Source organism: Lissotriton helveticus, chromosome 12 (assembly GCF_964261635.1).
Source record: "Lissotriton helveticus chromosome 12, aLisHel1.1, whole genome shotgun sequence".
Taxonomy (NCBI): domain Eukaryota; kingdom Metazoa; phylum Chordata; class Amphibia; order Caudata; family Salamandridae; genus Lissotriton; species Lissotriton helveticus.
In genome coordinates this window covers 657,427,249-657,447,614 of record NC_136073.1, presented here as the reverse complement: position 1 = coordinate 657,447,614, position 20,366 = coordinate 657,427,249, and the positions used below count along the sequence as shown (strand labels likewise).

General features: G+C 46.6%; 19 non-coding genes across 19 annotated transcripts; all 19 read right to left on the bottom strand.

Moving 5' to 3' along the window:
• Nucleotides 1-885: 885 nt before the first annotated feature.
• LOC144800097 (U5 spliceosomal RNA) lies at nucleotides 886-1,000 on the bottom strand. The gene has a single exon (XR_013604014.1). It is a non-coding gene; the product is annotated as a U5 spliceosomal RNA (small nuclear RNA).
• A 935-nt stretch (nucleotides 1,001-1,935) lies between these two features.
• LOC144801500 (U5 spliceosomal RNA) lies at nucleotides 1,936-2,050 on the bottom strand. Its single transcript, XR_013605307.1, has one exon. It is a non-coding gene; the product is annotated as a U5 spliceosomal RNA (small nuclear RNA).
• A 935-nt stretch (nucleotides 2,051-2,985) lies between these two features.
• Nucleotides 2,986-3,100, bottom strand: LOC144800499 (U5 spliceosomal RNA). Its single transcript, XR_013604396.1, has one exon. It is a non-coding gene; the product is annotated as a U5 spliceosomal RNA (small nuclear RNA).
• Nucleotides 3,101-4,035: 935 nt separating this feature from the next.
• On the bottom strand, nucleotides 4,036-4,150 carry LOC144800096 (U5 spliceosomal RNA). Its single transcript, XR_013604013.1, has one exon. It is a non-coding gene; the product is annotated as a U5 spliceosomal RNA (small nuclear RNA).
• Nucleotides 4,151-5,085: 935 nt separating this feature from the next.
• LOC144801499 (U5 spliceosomal RNA) lies at nucleotides 5,086-5,200 on the bottom strand. The gene has a single exon (XR_013605306.1). It is a non-coding gene; the product is annotated as a U5 spliceosomal RNA (small nuclear RNA).
• Nucleotides 5,201-6,135: 935 nt separating this feature from the next.
• LOC144800983 (U5 spliceosomal RNA) lies at nucleotides 6,136-6,250 on the bottom strand. Its single transcript, XR_013604861.1, has one exon. It is a non-coding gene; the product is annotated as a U5 spliceosomal RNA (small nuclear RNA).
• Nucleotides 6,251-7,185: 935 nt separating this feature from the next.
• On the bottom strand, nucleotides 7,186-7,300 carry LOC144800678 (U5 spliceosomal RNA). Its single transcript, XR_013604567.1, has one exon. It is a non-coding gene; the product is annotated as a U5 spliceosomal RNA (small nuclear RNA).
• A 935-nt stretch (nucleotides 7,301-8,235) lies between these two features.
• Nucleotides 8,236-8,350, bottom strand: LOC144800850 (U5 spliceosomal RNA). The gene has a single exon (XR_013604733.1). It is a non-coding gene; the product is annotated as a U5 spliceosomal RNA (small nuclear RNA).
• Nucleotides 8,351-9,285: 935 nt separating this feature from the next.
• Nucleotides 9,286-9,400, bottom strand: LOC144800982 (U5 spliceosomal RNA). The gene has a single exon (XR_013604860.1). It is a non-coding gene; the product is annotated as a U5 spliceosomal RNA (small nuclear RNA).
• Nucleotides 9,401-10,335: 935 nt separating this feature from the next.
• LOC144800716 (U5 spliceosomal RNA) lies at nucleotides 10,336-10,450 on the bottom strand. Its single transcript, XR_013604603.1, has one exon. It is a non-coding gene; the product is annotated as a U5 spliceosomal RNA (small nuclear RNA).
• A 935-nt stretch (nucleotides 10,451-11,385) lies between these two features.
• LOC144800498 (U5 spliceosomal RNA) lies at nucleotides 11,386-11,500 on the bottom strand. The gene has a single exon (XR_013604395.1). It is a non-coding gene; the product is annotated as a U5 spliceosomal RNA (small nuclear RNA).
• A 935-nt stretch (nucleotides 11,501-12,435) lies between these two features.
• On the bottom strand, nucleotides 12,436-12,550 carry LOC144800094 (U5 spliceosomal RNA). Its single transcript, XR_013604012.1, has one exon. It is a non-coding gene; the product is annotated as a U5 spliceosomal RNA (small nuclear RNA).
• A 935-nt stretch (nucleotides 12,551-13,485) lies between these two features.
• Nucleotides 13,486-13,600, bottom strand: LOC144801497 (U5 spliceosomal RNA). Its single transcript, XR_013605304.1, has one exon. It is a non-coding gene; the product is annotated as a U5 spliceosomal RNA (small nuclear RNA).
• A 935-nt stretch (nucleotides 13,601-14,535) lies between these two features.
• Nucleotides 14,536-14,652, bottom strand: LOC144801053 (U5 spliceosomal RNA). Its single transcript, XR_013604929.1, has one exon. It is a non-coding gene; the product is annotated as a U5 spliceosomal RNA (small nuclear RNA).
• Nucleotides 14,653-15,587: 935 nt separating this feature from the next.
• LOC144801052 (U5 spliceosomal RNA) lies at nucleotides 15,588-15,704 on the bottom strand. Its single transcript, XR_013604928.1, has one exon. It is a non-coding gene; the product is annotated as a U5 spliceosomal RNA (small nuclear RNA).
• Nucleotides 15,705-16,639: 935 nt separating this feature from the next.
• On the bottom strand, nucleotides 16,640-16,754 carry LOC144801496 (U5 spliceosomal RNA). Its single transcript, XR_013605303.1, has one exon. It is a non-coding gene; the product is annotated as a U5 spliceosomal RNA (small nuclear RNA).
• A 935-nt stretch (nucleotides 16,755-17,689) lies between these two features.
• Nucleotides 17,690-17,805, bottom strand: LOC144801145 (U5 spliceosomal RNA). The gene has a single exon (XR_013605016.1). It is a non-coding gene; the product is annotated as a U5 spliceosomal RNA (small nuclear RNA).
• A 935-nt stretch (nucleotides 17,806-18,740) lies between these two features.
• Nucleotides 18,741-18,855, bottom strand: LOC144801495 (U5 spliceosomal RNA). The gene has a single exon (XR_013605302.1). It is a non-coding gene; the product is annotated as a U5 spliceosomal RNA (small nuclear RNA).
• A 935-nt stretch (nucleotides 18,856-19,790) lies between these two features.
• LOC144800497 (U5 spliceosomal RNA) lies at nucleotides 19,791-19,905 on the bottom strand. Its single transcript, XR_013604394.1, has one exon. It is a non-coding gene; the product is annotated as a U5 spliceosomal RNA (small nuclear RNA).
• Nucleotides 19,906-20,366: the final 461 nt, after the last annotated feature.

Genomic DNA, 20,366 nt, shown 5'->3' with positions numbered 1-20,366 from the left:
CATTGCGAGGGTGAGGACCTGAGAGGTATTTTCAAAATCTAAGAAAGAGGACAAGAACCAGGCCGGTGAGGGAAGCAGGCCCAAATTTCAGAGTCTCTGCTCAAAGCACAGAAAATCAAAAAGGTGGACAGTTCCCATGCGTCTGTCTGGAAATATGCAAATTCTTTTCTGTACACACCTCAGCTCATTAGGAGGCGTTGCGGCTGCTGGGCAAGGGGAACGGGAAGCGTGCATCAGGCTTTAGGTGAAGTGACACTGTAGGACTTTTGTCCCCCAGCGATTTTACGCTTTCCACACCATCCTTCCAATCGATAGGCTGTGAGCCACCACTGTGCTCTGCACATAGCCATGCACTTTAAGTCCCTTTTTCGCACGTACTTTCATTAAACCTGAATATAGAAGTATATCTCTGTCTAGGCTAGAGGCACATGAAACAGGACTGGCGTGCCGCTTCAAGTGTACCTGAGAGGAATCTGACTCAGGATTGGCCACCCTCTCAGGGCACCGACTCAGGATTGGCCAACCTCTATGGGGCACCTCTAACGTGCACAAATAATGGGCAAGCCCTATGAAAAGCACAGCGTGAGTCTAGGTGCCACCTTGAAAAAGGAGGGTGACGTCTGGCCTCTGACAGCAGGAATATTAAGAGAGGAGAAAACATACTGCCTGCTATCGTGAAATTCCAAGATAGTCACGAAAAGCAATCTCATGCACTGCACAAGCTCTTTCCCATGATGCACCTCTCCTGCACTCTAACTATACAAATGAGCAAGCAGAGAGTTCAGGAATAAAACATCTAAGCTCATGTCCCCAAAAAACAGCAGCAGACAACTCGCAGATATATTCACCAATTTCTAATGCTTTTCTTTTAAACACAAAATAAACAGCCTCACCGGTGGTAAGGCTTAAAAAAATTGAATAAACTCGTAAATGTTCCTCTCCACGGAAATCTTTAGTAAAAGGCGAAAGATTTTTTCGTTTTGAAGAGAAACCAGAGTAAGTTAGAATATGGCTCTCTGGGGGTAAGTGGCACCACATCAAAGACCCCGTCATTGCGAGGGTGAGGACCTGAGAGGTATTTTTAGGCTCTAAGAAAGAGGACAAGAACCAGGCCAGTGAGGGAAGCAGGCCCAATTTTCAGAGTCTCTGCTCAAAGCACAGAAAATCAAAAAGGTGGACAGTTCCCATGCGTCTGTCTGGAAATATGCAAATTCTTTTCTGTACACACCTCAGCTCATTAGGAGGCGTTGCGGCTGCTGGGCAAGGGGAACGGGAAGCGTGCATCAGGCTTTAGGTGAAGTGACACTGTAGGACTTTTGTCCCCCAGCGATTTTACGCTTTCCACACCATCCTTCCAATCGATAGGCTGTGAGCCACCACTGTGCTCTGCACATAGCCATGCACTTTAAGTCCCTTTTTCGCACGTACTTTCATTAAACCTGAATATAGAAGTATATCTCTGTCTAGGCTAGAGGCACATGAAACAGGACTGGCGTGCCGCTTCAAGTGTACCTGAGAGGAATCTGACTCAGGATTGGCCACCCTCTCAGGGCACCGACTCAGGATTGGCCAACCTCTATGGGGCACCTCTAACGGGCACAAATAACGGGCAAGCCCTATGAAAAGCACAGCGTGAGTCTAGGTGCCACCTTGAAAAAGGAGGGTGACGTCTGGCCTCTGACAGCAGGAATATTAAGAGAGGAGAAAACATACTGCCTGCTATCGTGAAATTCCAAGATAGTCACGAAAAGCAATCTCATGCACTGCACAAGCTCTTTCCCATGATGCACCTCTCCTGCACTCTGTCGATGCAAATGAGCAAGCAGAGAGTTCAGGAATAAAACACCTAAGCTCATGTCCCCAAAAAACAGCAGCAGACAACTCGCAGATATATTCACCAATTTCAAATGCTTTTCTTTTAAACACACGATAAACAGCCTCACCTGTGGTAAGGCTTAAAAAAATTGAATAAACTCGTAAATGTTCCTCTCCACGGAAATCTTTAGTAAAAGGCGAAAGATTTTTTCGTTTTGAAGAGAAACCAGAGTAAGTTAGAATATGGCTCTCTGGGGGTGAGTGGCACCACATCAAAGACCCCGTCATTGCGAGGGTGAGGACCTGAGAGGTGTTTTCAAAATCTAAGAAAGAGGACAAGAACCAGGCCGGTGAGGGAAGCAGGCCCAAATTTCAGAGTCTCTGCTCAAAGCACAGAAAATCAAAAAGGTGGACAGTTCCCATGCGTCTGTCTGGGAATATGCAAATTCTTTTCTGTACACACCTCAGCTCATTAGGAGGCATTGCGGCTGCTGGGCAAGGGGAACGGGAAGCGTGCATCAGGCTTTAGGTGAAGTGGCACTGTAGGACTTTTGTCCCCCAGCGATTTTACGCTTTCCACACCATCCTTCCAATCGTTAGGCTGTGAGCCACCACTGTGCTCTGCACATAGCCATGCACTTTAAGTCCCTTTTTCGCACGTACTTTCATTAAACCTGAATATAGAAGTATATATCTGTCTAGGCTAGAGGCACATGAAACAGGACTGGCGTGCCGCTTCAAGTGTACCTGAGAGGAATCTGACTCAGGATTGGCCACCCTCTCAGGGCACCGACTCAGGATTGGCCAACCTCTATGGGGCACCTCTAACGGGCACAAATAATGGGCAAGCCCTATGAAAAGCACAGCGTGAGTCTAGGTGCCACCTTGAAAAAGGAGGGTGACGTCTGGCCTCTGACAGCAGGAATATTAAGAGAGGAGAAAACATACTGCCTGCTATCGTGAAATTCCAAGATAGTCACGAAAAGCAATCTCATGCACTGCACAAGCTCTTTCCCATGATGCACCTCTCCTGCACTCTGTCTATGCAAATGAGCAAGCAGAGAGTTCAGGAATAAAACACCTAAGCTCATGTCCCCAAAAAACAGCAGCAGACAACTCGCAGATATATTCACCAATTTCTAATGCTTTTCTTTTAAACACAAGATAAACAGCCTCACCGGTGGTAAGGCTTAAAAAAATTGAATAAACTCGTAAATATTCCTCTCCACGGAAATCTTTAGTAAAAGGCGAAAGATTTTTTCGTTTTGAAGAGAAACCAGAGTAAGTTAGAATATGGCTCTCTGGGGGTAAGTGGCACCACATCAAAGACCCCGTCATTGCGAGGGTGAGGACCTGAGAGGTATTTTCAAAATCTAAGAAAGAGGACAAGAACCAGGCCGGTGAGGGAAGCAGGCCCAAATTTCAGAGTCTCTGCTCAAAGCACAGAAAATCAAAAAGGTGGACAGTTCCCATGCGTCTGTCTGGGAATATGCAAATTCTTTTCTGTACACACCTCAGCTCATTAGGAGGCGTTGCGGCTGCTGGGCAAGGGGAACGGGAAGCGTGCATCAGGCTTTAGGTGAAGTGGCACTGTAGGACTTTTGTACCCCAGCGATTTTACGCTTTCCACACCATCCTTCCAATCGTTAGGCTGTGAGCCACCACTGTGCTCTGCACATAGCCATGCACTTTAAGTCCCTTTTTCGCACGTACTTTCATTAAACCTGAATATAGAAGTATATATCTGTCTAGGCTAGAGGCACATGAAACAGGACTGGCGTGCCGCTTCAAGTGTACCTGAGAGGAATCTGACTCAGGATTGGCCACCCTCTCAGGGCACCGACTCAGGATTGGCCAACCTCTATGGGGCACCTCTAACGTGCACAAATAACGGGCAAGCCCTATGAAAAGCACAGCGTGAGTCTAGGTGCCACCTTGAAAAAGGAGGGTGACGTCTGGCCTCTGACAGCAGGAATATTAAGAGAGGAGAAAACATACTGCCTGCTATCGTGAAATTCCAAGATAGTCAGGAAAAGCAATCTCATGCACTGCACAAGCTCTTTCCCATGATGCACCTCTCCTGCACTCTGTCTATGCAAATGAGCAAGCAGAGAGTTCAGGAATAAAACACCTAAGCTCATGTACCCAAAAAACAGCAGCAGACAACTCGCAGATATATTCACCAATTTCTAATGCTTTTCTTTTAAACACAAGATAAACAGCCTCACCGGTGGTAAGGCTTAAAAAAATTGAATAAACTCGTAAATGTTCCTCTCCACGGAAATCTTTAGTAAAAGGCGAAAGATTTTTTCGTTTTGAAGAGAAACCAGAGTAAGTTAGAATATGGCTCTCTGGGGGTAAGTGGCACCACATCAAAGACCCCGTCATTGCGAGGGTGAGGACCTGAGAGGTATTTTCAAAATCTAAGAAAGAGGACAAGAACCAGGCCGGTGAGGGAAGCAGGCCCAAATTTCAGAGTCTCTGCTCAAAGCACAGAAAATCAAAAAGGTGGACAGTTCCCATGCGTCTGTCTGGAAATATGCAAATTCTTTTCTGTACACACCTCAGCTCATTAGGAGGCGTTGCGGCTGCTGGGCAAGGGGAACGGGAAGCGTGCATCAGGCTTTAGGTGAAGTGACACTGTAGGACTTTTGTCCCCCAGCGATTTTACGCTTTCCACACCATCCTTCCAATCGATAGGCTGTGAGCCACCACTGTGCTCTGCACATAGCCATGCACTTTAAGTCCCTTTTTCGCACGTACTTTCATTAAACCTGAATATAGAAGTATATATCTGTCTAGGCTAGAGGCACATGAAACAGGACTGGCGTGCCGCTTCAAGTGTACCTGAGAGGAATCTGACTCAGGATTGGCCACCCTCTCAGGGCACCGACTCAGGATTGGCCAACCTCTATGGGGCACCTCTAACGTGCACAAATAACGGGCAAGCCCTATGAAAAGCACAGCGTGAGTCTAGGTGCCACCTTGAAAAAGGAGGGTGACGTCTGGCCTCTGACAGCAGGAATATTAAGAGAGGAGAAAACATACTGCCTGCTATCGTGAAATTCCAAGATAGTCACGAAAAGCAATCTCATGCACTGCACAAGCTCTTTCCCATGATGCACCTCTCCTGCACTCTGTCGATGCAAATGAGCAAGCAGAGAGTTCAGGAATAAAACACCTAAGCTCATGTCCCCAAAAAACAGCAGCAGACAACTCGCAGATATATTCACCAATTTCTAATGCTTTTCTTTTAAACACACGATAAACAGCCTCACCTGTGGTAAGGCTTAAAAAAATTGAATAAACTCGTAAATGTTCCTCTCCACGGAAATCTTTAGTAAAAGGCGAAAGATTTTTTCGTTTTGAAGAGAAACCAGAGTAAGTTAGAATATGGCTCTCTGGGGGTGAGTGGCACCACATCAAAGACCCCGTCATTGCGAGGGTGAGGACCTGAGAGGTATTTTCAAAATCTAAGAAAGAGGACAAGAACCAGGCCGGTGAGGGAAGCAGGCCCAAATTTCAGAGTCTCTGCTCAAAGCACAGAAAATCAAAAAGGTGGACAGTTCCCATGCGTCTGTCTGGGAATATGCAAATTCTTTTCTGTACACACCTCAGCTCATTAGGAGGCATTGCGGCTGCTGGGCAAGGGGAACGGGAAGCGTGCATCAGGCTTTAGGTGAAGTGGCACTGTAGGACTTTTGTCCCCCAGCGATTTTACGCTTTCCACACCATCCTTCCAATCGTTAGGCTGTGAGCCACCACTGTGCTCTGCACATAGCCATGCACTTTAAGTCCCTTTTTCGCACGTACTTTCATTAAACCTGAATATAGAAGTATATATCTGTCTAGGCTAGAGGCACATGAAACAGGACTGGCGTGCCGCTTCAAGTGTACCTGAGAGGAATCTGACTCAGGATTGGCCACCCTCTCAGGGCACCGACTCAGGATTGGCCAACCTCTATGGGGCACCTCTAACGTGCACAAATAACGGGCAAGCCCTATGAAAAGCACAGCGTGAGTCTAGGTGCCACCTTGAAAAAGGAGGGTGACGTCTGGCCTCTGACAGCAGGAATATTAAGAGAGGAGAAAACATACTGCCTGCTATCGTGAAATTCCAAGATAGTCACGAAAAGCAATCTCATGCACTGCACAAGCTCTGTCCCATGATGCACCTCTCCTGCACTCTGTCGATGCAAATGAGCAAGCAGAGAGTTCAGGAATAAAACACCTAAGCTCATGTCCCCAAAAAACAGCAGCAGACAACTCGCAGATATATTCACCAATTTCTAATGCTTTTCTTTTAAACACACGATAAACAGCCTCACCTGTGGTAAGGCTTAAAAAAATTGAATAAACTCGTAAATGTTCCTATCCACGGAAATCTTTAGTAAAAAGCGAAAGATTTTTTCATTTTGAAGAGAAACCAGAGTAAGTTAGAATATGGCTCTCTGGGGGTAAGTGGCACCACATCAAAGACCCCGTCATTGCGAGGGTGAGGACCTGAGAGGTATTTTTAGGCTCTAAGAAAGAGGACAAGAACCAGGCCAGTGAGGGAAGCAGGCCCAATTTTCAGAGTCTCTGCTCAAAGCACAGAAAATCAAAAAGGTGGACAGTTCCCATGCGTCTGTCTGGGAATATGCAAATTCTTTTCTGTACACACCTCAGCTCATTAGGAGGCGTTGCGGCTGCTGTGCAAGGGGAACGGGAAGCGTGCATCAGGCTTTAGGTGAAGTGGCACTGTAGGACTTTTGTACCCCAGCGATTTTACGCTTTCCACACCATCCTTCCAATCGTTAGGCTGTGAGCCACCACTGTGCTCTGCACATAGCCATGCATTTTAAGTCCCTTTTTCGCACGTACTTTCATTAAACCTGAATATAGAAGTATATATCTGTCTAGGCTAGAGGCACATGAAACAGGACTGGCGTGCCGCTTCAAGTGTACCTGAGAGGAATCTGACTCAGGATTGGCCACCCTCTCAGGGCACCGACTCAGGATTGGCCAACCTCTATGGGGCACCTCTAACGTGCACAAATAACGGGCAAGCCCTATGAAAAGCACAGCGTGAGTCTAGGTGCCACCTTGAAAAAGGAGGGTGACGTCTGGCCTCTGACAGCAGGAATATTAAGAGAGGAGAAAACATACTGCCTGCTATCGTGAAATTCCAAGATAGTCAGGAAAAGCAATCTCATGCACTGCACAAGCTCTTTCCCATGATGCACCTCTCCTGCACTCTGTCTATGCAAATGAGCAAGCAGAGAGTTCAGGAATAAAACACCTAAGCTCATGTCCCCAAAAAACAGCAGCAGACAACTCGCAGATATATTCACCAATTTCTAATGCTTTTCTTTTAACCACAAGATAAACAGCCTCACCGGTGGTAAGGCTTAAAAAAATTGAATAAACTCGTAAATGTTCCTCTCCACGGAAATCTTTAGTAAAAGACGAAAGATTTTTTCGTTTTGAAGAGAAACCAGAGTAAGTTAGAATATGGCTCTCTGGGGGTAAGTGGCACCACATCAAAGACCCCGTCATTGCGAGGGTGAGGACCTGAGAGGTATTTTCAAAATCTAAGAAAGAGGACAAGAACCAGGCCGGTGAGGGAAGCAGGCCCAAATTTCAGAGTCTCTGCTCAAAGCACAGAAAATCAAAAAGGTGGACAGTTCCCATGCGTCTGTCTGGAAATATGCAAATTCTTTTCTGTACACACCTCAGCTCATTAGGAGGCGTTGCGGCTGCTGGGCAAGGGGAACGGGAAGCGTGCATCAGGCTTTAGGTGAAGTGACACTGTAGGACTTTTGTCCCCCAGCGATTTTACGCTTTCCACTCCATCCTTCCAATCGATAGGCTGTGAGCCACCACTGTGCTCTGCACATAGCCATGCACTTTAAGTCCCTTTTTCGCACGTACTTTCATTAAACCTGAATATAGAAGTATATCTCTGTCTAGGCTAGAGGCACATGAAACAGGACTGGCGTGCCGCTTCAAGTGTACCTGAGAGGAATCTGACTCAGGATTGGCCACCCTCTCAGGGCACCGACTCAGGATTGGCCAACCTCTATGGGGCACCTCTAACGTGCACAAATAACGGGCAAGCCCTATGAAAAGCACAGCGTGAGTCTAGGTGCCACCTTGAAAAAGGAGGGTGACGTCTGGCCTCTGACAGCAGGAATATTAAGAGAGGAGAAAACATACTGCCTGCTATCGTGAAATTCCAAGATAGTCACGAAAAGCAATCTCATGCACTGCACAAGCTCTTTCCCATGATGCACCTCTCCTGCACTCTAACTATACAAATGAGCAAGCAGAGAGTTCAGGAATAAAACATCTAAGCTCATGTCCCCAAAAAACAGCAGCAGACAACTCGCAGATATATTCACCAATTTCTAATGCTTTTCTTTTAAACACAAAATAAACAGCCTCACCGGTGATAAGGCTTAAAAAAATTGAATAAACTCGTAAATGTTCCTCTCCACGGAAATCTTTAGTAAAAGGCGAAAGATTTTTTCGTTTTGAAGAGAAACCAGAGTAAGTTAGAATATGGCTCTCTGGGGGTAAGTGGCACCACATCAAAGACCCCGTCATTGCGAGGGTGAGGACCTGAGAGGTATTTTCAAAATCTAAGAAAGAGGACAAGAACCAGGCCGGTGAGGGAAGCAGGCCCAAATTTCAGAGTCTCTGCTCAAAGCACAGAAAATCAAAAAGGTGGACAGTTCCCATGCGTCTGTCTGGGAATATGCAAATTCTTTTCTGTACACACCTCAGCTCATTAGGAGGCGTTGCGGCTGCTGGGCAAGGGGAACGGGAAGCGTGCATCAGGCTTTAGGTGAAGTGGCACTGTAGGACTTTTGTACCCCAGCGATTTTACGCTTTCCACACCATCCTTCCAATCGTTAGGCTGTGAGCCACCACTGTGCTCTGCACATAGCCATGCACTTTAAGTCCCTTTTTCGCACGTACTTTCATTAAACCTGAATATAGAAGTATATATCTGTCTAGGCTAGAGGGACATGAAACAGGACTGGCGTGCCGCTTCAAGTGTACCTGAGAGGAATCTGACTCAGGATTGGCCACCCTCTCAGGGCACCGACTCAGGATTGGCCAACCTCTATGGGGCACCTCTAACGTGCACAAATAACGGGCAAGCCCTATGAAAAGCACAGCGTGAGTCTAGGTGCCACCTTGAAAAAGGAGGGTGACGTCTGGCCTCTGACAGCAGGAATATTAAGAGAGGAGAAAACATACTGCCTGCTATCGTGAAATTCCAAGATAGTCACGAAAAGCAATCTCATGCACTGCACAAGCTCTGTCCCATGATGCACCTCTCCTGCACTCTGTCGATGCAAATGAGCAAGCAGAGAGTTCAGGAATAAAACACCTAAGCTCATGTCCCCAAAAAACAGCAGCAGACAACTCGCAGATATATTCACCAATTTCTAATGCTTTTCTTTTAAACACACAATAAACAGCCTCACCTGTGGTAAGGCTTAAAAAAATTGAATAAACTCGTAAATGTTCCTATCCACGGAAATCTTTAGTAAAAAGCGAAAGATTTTTTCATTTTGAAGAGAAACCAGAGTAAGTTAGAATATGGCTCTATGGGGGTAAGTGGCACCACATCAAAGACCCCGTCATTGCGAGGGTGAGGACCTGAGAGGTATTTTTAGGCTCTAAGAAAGAGGACAAGAACCAGGCCAGTGAGGGAAGCAGGCCCAATTTTCAGAGTCTCTGCTCAAAGCACAGAAAATCAAAAAGGTGGACAGTTCCCATGCGTCTGTCTGGAAATATGCAAATTCTTTTCTGTACACACCTCAGCTCATTAGGAGGCGTTGCGGCTGCTGGGCAAGGGGAACGGGAAGCGTGCATCAGGCTTTAGGTGAAGTGACACTGTAGGACTTTTGTCCCCCAGCGATTTTACGCTTTCCACACCATCCTTCCAATCGATAGGCTGTGAGCCACCACTGTGCTCTGCACATAGCCATGCACTTTAAGTCCCTTTTTCGCACGTACTTTCATTAAACCTGAATATAGAAGTATATCTCTGTCTAGGCTAGAGGCACATGAAACAGGACTGGCGTGCCGCTTCAAGTGTACCTGAGAGGAATCTGACTCAGGATTGGCCACCCTCTCAGGGCACCGACTCAGGATTGGCCAACCTCTATGGGGCACCTCTAACGGGCACAAATAACGGGCAAGCCCTATGAAAAGCACAGCGTGAGTCTAGGTGCCACCTTGAAAAAGGAGGGTGACGTCTGGCCTCTGACAGCAGGAATATTAAAAGAGGAGAAAACATACTGCCTGCTATCGTGAAATTCCAAGATAGTCACGAAAAGCAATCTCATGCACTGCACAAGCTCTTTCCCATGATGCACCTCTCCTGCACTCTGTCGATGCAAATGAGCAAGCAGAGAGTTCAGGAATAAAACACCTAAGCTCATGTCCCCAAAAAACAGCAGCAGACAACTCGCAGATATATTCACCAATTTCTAATGCTTTTCTTTTAAACACACGATAAACAGCCTCACCTGTGGTAAGGCTTAAAAAAATTGAATAAACTTGTAAATGTTCCTCTCCACGGAAATCTTTAGTAAAAGGCGAAAGATTTTTTCGTTTTGAAGAGAAACCAGAGTAAGTTAGAATATGGCTCTCTGGGGGTGAGTGGCACCACATCAAAGACCCCGTCATTGCGAGGGTGAGGACCTGAGAGGTGTTTTCAAAATCTAAGAAAGAGGACAAGAACCAGGCCGGTGAGGGAAGCAGGCCCAAATTTCAGAGTCTCTGCTCAAAGCACAGAAAATCAAAAAGGTGGACAGTTCCCATGCGTCTGTCTGGGAATATGCAAATTCTTTTCTGTACACACCTCAGCTCATTAGGAGGCATTGCGGCTGCTGGGCAAGGGGAACGGGAAGCGTGCATCAGGCTTTAGGTGAAGTGGCACTGTAGGACTTTTGTCCCCCAGCGATTTTACGCTTTCCACACCATCCTTCCAATCGTTAGGCTGTGAGCCACCACTGTGCTCTGCACATAGCCATGCACTTTAAGTCCCTTTTTCGCACGTACTTTCTTTAAACCTGAATATAGAAGTATATATCTGTCTAGGCTAGAGGCACATGAAACAGGACTGGCGTGCCGCTTCAAGTGTACCTGAGAGGAATCTGACTCAGGATTGGCCACCCTCTCAGGGCACCGACTCAGGATTGGCCAACCTCTATGGGGCACCTCTAACGGGCACAAATAATGGGCAAGCCCTATGAAAAGCACAGCGTGAGTCTAGGTGCCACCTTGAAAAAGGAGGGTGACGTCTGGCCTCTGACAGCAGGAATATTAAGAGAGGAGAAAACATACTGCCTGCTATCGTGAAATTCCAAGATAGTCACGAAAAGCAATCTCATGCACTGCACAAGCTCTTTCCCATGATGCACCTCTCCTGCACTCTGTCTATGCAAATGAGCAAGCAGAGAGTTCAGGAATAAAACACCTAAGCTCATGTCCCCAAAAAACAGCAGCAGACAACTCGCAGATATATTCACCAATTTCTAATGCTTTTCTTTTAAACACAAGATAAACAGCCTCACCGGTGGTAAGGCTTAAAAAAATTGAATAAACTCGTAAATATTCCTCTCCACGGAAATCTTTAGTAAAAGGCGAAAGATTTTTTCGTTTTGAAGAGAAACCAGAGTAAGTTAGAATATGGCTCTCTGGGGGTAAGTGGCACCACATCAAAGACCCCGTCATTGCGAGGGTGAGGACCTGAGAGGTATTTTCAAAATCTAAGAAAGAGGACAAGAACCAGGCCGGTGAGGGAAGCAGGCCCAAATTTCAGAGTCTCTGCTCAAAGCACAGAAAATCAAAAAGGTGGACAGTTCCCATGCGTCTGTCTGGGAATATGCAAATTCTTTTCTGTACACACCTCAGCTCATTAGGAGGCGTTGCGGCTGCTGGGCAAGGGGAACGGGAAGCGTGCATCAGGCTTTAGGTGAAGTGGCACTGTAGGACTTTTGTACCCCAGCGATTTTACGCTTTCCACACCATCCTTCCAATCGTTAGGCTGTGAGCCACCACTGTGCTCTGCACATAGCCATGCACTTTAAGTCCCTTTTTCGCACGTACTTTCATTAAACCTGAATATAGAAGTATATATCTGTCTAGGCTAGAGGCACATGAAACAGGACTGGCGTGCCGCTTCAAGTGTACCTGAGAGGAATCTGACTCAGGATTGGCCACCCTCTCAGGGCACCGACTCAGGATTGGCCAACCTCTATGGGGCACCTCTAACGTGCACAAATAACGGGCAAGCCCTATGAAAAGCACAGCGTGAGTCTAGGTGCCACCTTGAAAAAGGAGGGTGACGTCTGGCCTCTGACAGCAGGAATATTAAGAGAGGAGAAAACATACTGCCTGCTATCGTGAAATTCCAAGATAGTCAGGAAAAGCAATCTCATGCACTGCACAAGCTCTTTCCCATGATGCACCTCTCCTGCACTCTGTCTATGCAAATGAGCAAGCAGAGAGTTCAGGAATAAAACACCTAAGCTCATGTCCCCAAAAAACAGCAGCAGACAACTCGCAGATATATTCACCAATTTCTAATGCTTTTCTTTTAAACACAAGATAAACAGCCTCACCGGTGGTAAGGCTTAAAAAAATTGAATAAACTCGTAAATGTTCCTCTCCACGGAAATCTTTAGTAAAAGGCGAAAGATTTTTTCGTTTTGAAGAGAAACCAGAGTAAGTTAGAATATGGCTCTCTGGGGGTAAGTGGCACCACATCAAAGACCCCGTCATTGCGAGGGTGAGGACCTGAGAGGTATTTTCAAAATCTAAGAAAGAGGACAAGAACCAGGCCGGTGAGGGAAGCAGGCCCAAATTTCAGAGTCTCTGCTCAAAGCACAGAAAATCAAAAAGGTGGACAGTTCCCATGCGTCTGTCTGGAAATATGCAAATTCTTTTCTGTACACACCTCAGCTCATTAGGAGGCGTTGCGGCTGCTGGGCAAGGGGAACGGGAAGCGTGCATCAGGCTTTAGGTGAAGTGACACTGTAGGACTTTTGTCCCCCAGCGATTTTACGCTTTCCACACCATCCTTCCAATCGATAGGCTGTGAGCCACCACTGTGCTCTGCACATAGCCATGCACTTTAAGTCCCTTTTTCGCACGTACTTTCATTAAACCTGAATATAGAAGTATATATCTGTCTAGGCTAGAGGCACATGAAACAGGACTGGCGTGCCGCTTCAAGTGTACCTGAGAGGAATCTGACTCAGGATTGGCCACCCTCTCAGGGCACCGACTCAGGATTGGCCAACCTCTATGGGGCACCTCTAACGTGCACAAATAACGGGCAAGCCCTATGAAAAGCACAGCGTGAGTCTAGGTGCCACCTTGAAAAAGGAGGGTGACGTCTGGCCTCTGACAGCAGGAATATTAAGAGAGGAGAAAACATACTGCCTGCTATCGTGAAATTCCAAGATAGTCACGAAAAGCAATCTCATGCACTGCACAAGCTCTTTCCCATGATGCACCTCTCCTGCACTCTGTCGATGCAAATGAGCAAGCAGAGAGTTCAGGAATAAAACACCTAAGCTCATGTCCCCAAAAAACAGCAGCAGACAACTCGCAGATATATTCACCAATTTCTAATGCTTTTCTTTTAAACACACGATAAACAGCCTCACCTGTGGTAAGGCTTAAAAAAATTGAATAAACTCGTAAATGTTCCTCTCCACGGAAATCTTTAGTAAAAGGCGAAAGATTTTTTCGTTTTGAAGAGAAACCAGAGTAAGTTAGAATATGGCTCTCTGGGGGTGAGTGGCACCACATCAAAGACCCCGTCATTGCGAGGGTGAGGACCTGAGAGGTATTTTCAAAATCTAAGAAAGAGGACAAGAACCAGGCCGGTGAGGGAAGCAGGCCCAAATTTCAGAGTCTCTGCTCAAAGCACAGAAAATCAAAAAGGTGGACAGTTCCCATGCGTCTGTCTGGGAATATGCAAATTCTTTTCTGTACACACCTCAGCTCATTAGGAGGCATTGCGGCTGCTGGGCAAGGGGAACGGGAAGCGTGCATCAGGCTTTAGGTGAAGTGGCACTGTAGGACTTTTGTCCCCCAGCGATTTTACGCTTTCCACACCATCCTTCCAATCGTTAGGCTGTGAGCCACCACTGTGCTCTGCACATAGCCATGCACTTTAAGTCCCTTTTTCGCACGTACTTTCATTAAACCTGAATATAGAAGTATATATCTGTCTAGGCTAGAGGCACATGAAACAGGACTGGCGTGCCGCTTCAAGTGTACCTGAGAGGAATCTGACTCAGGATTGGCCACCCTCTCAGGGCACCGACTCAGGATTGGCCAACCTCTATGGGGCACCTCTAACGTGCACAAATAACGGGCAAGCCCTATGAAAAGCACAGCGTGAGTCTAGGTGCCACCTTGAAAAAGGAGGGTGACGTCTGGCCTCTGACAGCAGGAATATTAAGAGAGGAGAAAACATACTGCCTGCTATCGTGAAATTCCAAGATAGTCAGGAAAAGCAATCTCATGCACTGCACAAGCTCTTTCCCATGATGCACCTCTCCTGCACTCTGTCTATGCAAATGAGCAAGCAGAGAGTTCAGGAATAAAACACCTAAGCTCATGTCCCCAAAAAACAGCAGCAGACAACTCGCAGATATATTCACCAATTTCTAATGCTTTTCTTTTAAACACAAGATAAACAGCCTCACCGGTGGTAAGGCTTAAAAAAATTGAATAAACTCGTAAATGTTCCTCTCCACGGAAATCTTTAGTAAAAGGCGAAAGATTTTTCTCGTTTTGAAGAGAAAACCAAAGTAAGTTAGAATATGGCTCTCTGGGGGTAAGTAGCACCACATCAAAGACCCCGTCATTGCGAGGGTGAGGACCTGAGAGGTATTTTCAAAATCTAAGAAAGAGGACAAGAACCAGGCCGGTGAGGGAAGCAGGCCCAAATTTCAGAGTCTCTGCTCAAAGCACAGAAAATCAAAAAGGTGGACAGTTCCCATGCGTCTGTCTGGGAATATGCAAATTCTTTTCTGTACACACCTCAGCTCATTAGGAGGCGTTGCGGCTGCTGGGCAAGGGGAACGGGAAGCGTGCATCAGGCTTTAGGTGAAGTGGCACTGTAGGACTTTTGTCCCCCAGCGATTTTACGCTTTCCACACCATCCTTCCAATCGTTAGGCTGTGAGCCACCACTGTGCTCTGCACATAGCCATGCACTTTAAGTCCCTTTTTCGCACGTACTTTCATTAAACCTGAATATAGAAGTATATATCTGTCTAGGCTAGAGGCACATGAAACAGGACTGGCGTGCCGCTTCAAGTGTACCTGAGAGGAATCTGACTCAGGATTGGCCACCCTCTCAGGGCACCGACTCAGGATTGGCCAACCTCTATGGGGCACCTCTAACGTGCACAAATAACGGGCAAGCCCTATGAAAAGCACAGCGTGAGTCTAGGTGCCACCTTGAAAAAGGAGGGTGACGTCTGGCCTCTGACAGCAGGAATATTAAGAGAGGAGAAAACATACTGCCTGCTATCGTGAAATTCCAAGATAGTCACGAAAAGCAATCTCATGCACTGCACAAGCTCTTTCCCATGATGCACCTCTCCTGCACTCTGTCTATGCAAATGAGCAAGCAGAGAGTTCAGGAATAAAACACCTAAGCTCATGTCCCCAAAAAACAGCAGCAGACAACTCGCAGATATATTCACCAATTTCTAATGCTTTTCTTTTAAACACAAGATAAACAGCCTCACCGGTGGTAAGGCTTAAAAAAATTGAATAAACTCGTAAATGTTCCTCTCCACGGAAATCTTTAGTAAAAGGCGAAAGATTTTTCTCGTTTTGAAGAGAAAACCAAAGTAAGTTAGAATATGGCTCTCTGGGGGTAAGTAGCACCACATCAAAGACCCCGTCATTGCGAGGGTGAGGACCTGAGAGGTATTTTTAGGCTCTAAGAAAGAGGACAAGAACCAGGCCAGTGAGGGAAGCAGGCCCAATTTTCAGAGTCTCTGCTCAAAGCACAGAAAATCAAAAAGGTGGACAGTTCCCATGCGTCTGTCTGGAAATATGCAAATTCTTTTCTGTACACACCTCAGCTCATTAGGAGGCGTTGCGGCTGCTGGGCAAGGGGAACGGGAAGCGTGCATCAGGCTTTAGGTGAAGTGACACTGTAGGACTTTTGTCCCCCAGCGATTTTACGCTTTCCACACCATCCTTCCAATCGATAGGCTGTGAGCCACCACTGTGCTCTGCACATAGCCATGCACTTTAAGTCCCTTTTTCGTACGTACTTTCATTAAACCTGAATATAGAAGTATATATCTGTCTAGGCTAGAGGCACATGAAACAGGACTGGCGTGCCGCTTCAAGTGTACCTGAGAGGAATCTGACTCAGGATTGGCCACCCTCTCAGGGCACCGACTCAGGATTGGCCAACCTCTATGGGGCACCTCTAACGTGCACAAATAACGGGCAAGCCCTATGAAAAGCACAGCGTGAGTCTAGGTGCCACCTTGAAAAAGGAGGGTGACGTCTGGCCTCTGACAGCAGGAATATTAAGAGAGGAGAAAACATACTGCCTGCTATCGTGAAATTCCAAGATAGTCACGAAAAGCAATCTCATGCACTGCACAAGCTCTTTCCCATGATGCACCTCTCCTGCACTCTGTCGATGCAAATGAGCAAGCAGAGAGTTCAGGAATAAAACACCTAAGCTCATGTCCCCAAAAAACAGCAGCAGACAACTCGCAGATATATTCACCAATTTCTAATGCTTTTCTTTTAAACACACGATAAACAGCCTCACCTGTGGTAAGGCTTAAAAAAATTGAATAAACTCGTAAATGTTCCTCTCCACGGAAATCTTTAGTAAAAGGCGAAAGATTTTTTCGTTTTGAAGAGAAACCAGAGTAAGTTAGAATATGGCTCTCTGGGGGTAAGTGGCACCATATCAAAGACCCCGTCATTGCGAGGGTGAGGACCTGAGAGGTATTTTCAAAATCTAAGAAAGAGGACAAGAACCAGGCCGGTGAGGGAAGCAGGCCCAAATTTCAGAGTCTCTGCTCAAAGCACAGAAAATCAAAAAGGTGGACAGTTCCCATGCGTCTGTCTGGGAATATGCAAATTCTTTTCTGTACACACCTCAGCTCATTAGGAGGCATTGCGGCTGCTGGGCAAGGGGAACGGGAAGCGTGCATCAGGCTTTAGGTGAAGTGGCACTGTAGGACTTTTGTCCCCCAGCGATTTTACGCTTTCCACACCATCCTTCCAATCGTTAGGCTGTGAGCCACCACTGTGCTCTGCACATAGCCATGCACTTTAAGTCCCTTTTTCGCACGTACTTTCATTAAACCTGAATATAGAAGTATATATCTGTCTAGGCTAGAGGCACATGAAACAGGACTGGCGTGCCGCTTCAAGTGTACCTGAGAGGAATCTGACTCAGGATTGGCCACCCTCTCAGGGCACCGACTCAGGATTGGCCAACCTCTATGGGGCACCTCTAACGTGCACAAATAACGGGCAAGCCCTATGAAAAGCACAGCGTGAGTCTAGGTGCCACCTTGAAAAAGGAGGGTGACGTCTGGCCTGTGACAGCAGGAATATTAAGAGAGGAGAAAACATACTGCCTGCTATCGTGAAATTCCAAGATAGTCACGAAAAGCAATCTCATGCACTGCACAAGCTCTTTCCCATGATGCACCTCTCCTGCACTCTGTCGATGCAAATGAGCAAGCAGAGAGTTCAGGAATAAAACACCCAAGCTCATGTCCCCAAAAAACAGCAGCAGACAACTCGCAGATATATTCACCAATTTCTAATGCTTTTCTTTTAAACACACGATAAACAGCCTCACCTGTGGTAAGGCTTAAAAAAAGTTGAATAAACTCGTAAATGTTCCTCTCCACGGAAATCTTTAGTAAAAGGCGAAAGATTTTTTCGTTTTGAAGAGAAACCAGAGTAAGTTAGAATATGGCTCTCTGGGGGTAAGTGGCACCACATCAAAGACCCCGTCATTGCGAGGGTGAGGACCTGAGAGGTATTTTTAGGCTCTAAGAAAGAGGACAAGAACCAGGCCAGTGAGGGAAGCAGGCCCAATTTTCAGAGTCTCTGCTCAAAGCACAGAAAATCAAAAAGGTGGACAGTTCCCATGCGTCTGTCTGGAAATATGCAAATTCTTTTCTGTACACACCTCAGCTCATTAGGAGGCGTTGCGGCTGCTGGGCAAGGGGAACGGGAAGCGTGCATCAGGCTTTAGGTGAAGTGACACTGTAGGACTTTTGTCCCCCAGCGATTTTACGCTTTCCACACCATCCTTCCAATCGATAGGCTGTGAGCCACCACTGTGCTCTGCACATAGCCATGCACTTTAAGTCCCTTTTTCGCACGTACTTTCATTAAACCTGAATATAGAAGTATATATCTGTCTAGGCTAGAGGCACATGAAACAGGACTGGCGTGCCGCTTCAAGTATACCTGAGAGGAATCTGACTCAGGATTGGCCACCCTCTCAGGGCACCGACTCAGGATTGGCCAACCTCTATGGGGCACCTCTAACGTGCACAAATAACGGGCAAGCCCTATGAAAAGCACAGCGTGAGTCTAGGTGCCACCTTGAAAAAGGAGGGTGACGTCTGGCCTCTGACAGCAGGAATATTAAGAGAGGAGAAAACATACTGCCTGCTATCGTGAAATTCCAAGATAGTCACGAAAAGCAATCTCATGCACTGCACAAGCTCTTTCCCATGATGCACCTCTCCTGCACTCTGTCGATGCAAATGAGCCAGCAGAGAGTTCAGGAATAAAACACCTAAGCTCATGTCCCCAAAAAACAGCAGCAGACAACTCGCAGAGATATTCACCAATTTCTAATGCTTTTCTTTTAAACACACGATAAACAGCCTCACCTGTGGTAAGGCTTAAAAAAATTGAATAAACTCGTAAATGTTCCTCTCCACGGAAATCTTTAGTAAAAGGCGAAAGATTTTTTCGTTTTGAAGAGAAACCAGAGTAAGTTAGAATATGGCTCTCTGGGGGTAAGTGGCACCACATCAAAGACCCCGTCATTGCGAGGGTGAGGACCTGAGAGGTATTTTCAAAATCTAAGAAAGAGGACAAGAACCAGGCCGGTGAGGGAAGCAGGCCCAAATTTCAGAGTCTCTGCTCAAAGCACAGAAAATCAAAAAGGTGGACAGTTCCCATGCGTCTGTCTGGGAATATGCAAATTCTTTTCTGTACACACCTCAGCTCATTAGGAGGCATTGCGGCTGCTGGGCAAGGGGAACGGGAAGCGTGCATCAGGCTTTAGGTGAAGTGGCACTGTAGGACTTTTGTCCCCCAGCGATTTTACGCTTTCCACACCATCCTTCCAATCGTTAGGCTGTGAGCCACCACTGTGCTCTGCACATAGCCATGCACTTTAAGTCCCTTTTTCGCACGTACTTTCATTAAACCTGAATATAGAAGTATATATCTGTCTAGGCTAGAGGCACATGAAACAGGACTGGCGTGCCGCTTCAAGTGTACCTGAGAGGAATCTGACTCAGGATTGGCCACCCTCTCAGGGCACCGACTCAGGATTGGCCAACCTCTATGGGGCACCTCTAACGGGCACAAATAATGGGCAAGCCCTATGAAAAGCACAGCGTGAGTCTAGGTGCCACCTTGAAAAAGGAGGGTGACGTCTGGCCTCTGACAGCAGGAATATTAAGAGAGGAGAAAACATACCGCCTGCTATCGTGAAATTCCAAGATAGTCACGAAAAGCAATCTCATGCACTGCACAAGCTCTTTCCCATGATGCACCTCTCCTGCACTCTGTCTATGCAAATGAGCAAGCAGAGAGTTCAGGAATAAAACACCTAAGCTCATGTCCCCAAAAAACAGCAGCAGACAACTCGCAGATATATTCACCAATTTCTAATGCTTTTCTTTTAAACACAAGATAAACAGCCTCACCGGTGGTAAGGCTTAAAAAAATTGAATAAACTCGTAAATATTCCTCTCCACGGAAATCTTTAGTAAAAGGCGAAAGATTTTTTCGTTTTGAAGAGAAACCAGAGTAAGTTAGAATATGGCTCTCTGGGGGTAAGTGGCACCACATCAAAGACCCCGTCATTGCGAGGGTGAGGACCTGAGAGGTATTTTCAAAATCTAAGAAAGAGGACAAGAACCAGGCCGGTGAGGGAAGCAGGCCCAAATTTCAGAGTCTCTGCTCAAAGCACAGAAAATCAAAAAGGTGGACAGTTCCCATGCGTCTGTCTGGGAATATGCAAATTCTTTTCTGTACACACCTCAGCTCATTAGGAGGCGTTGCGGCTGCTGGGCAAGGGGAACGGGAAGCGTGCATCAGGCTTTAGGTGAAGTGGCACTGTAGGACTTTTGTACCCCAGCGATTTTACGCTTTCCACACCATCCTTCCAATCGTTAGGCTGTGAGCCACCACTGTGCTCTGCACATAGCCATGCACTTTAAGTCCCTTTTTCGCACGTACTTTCATTAAACCTGAATATAGAAGTATATATCT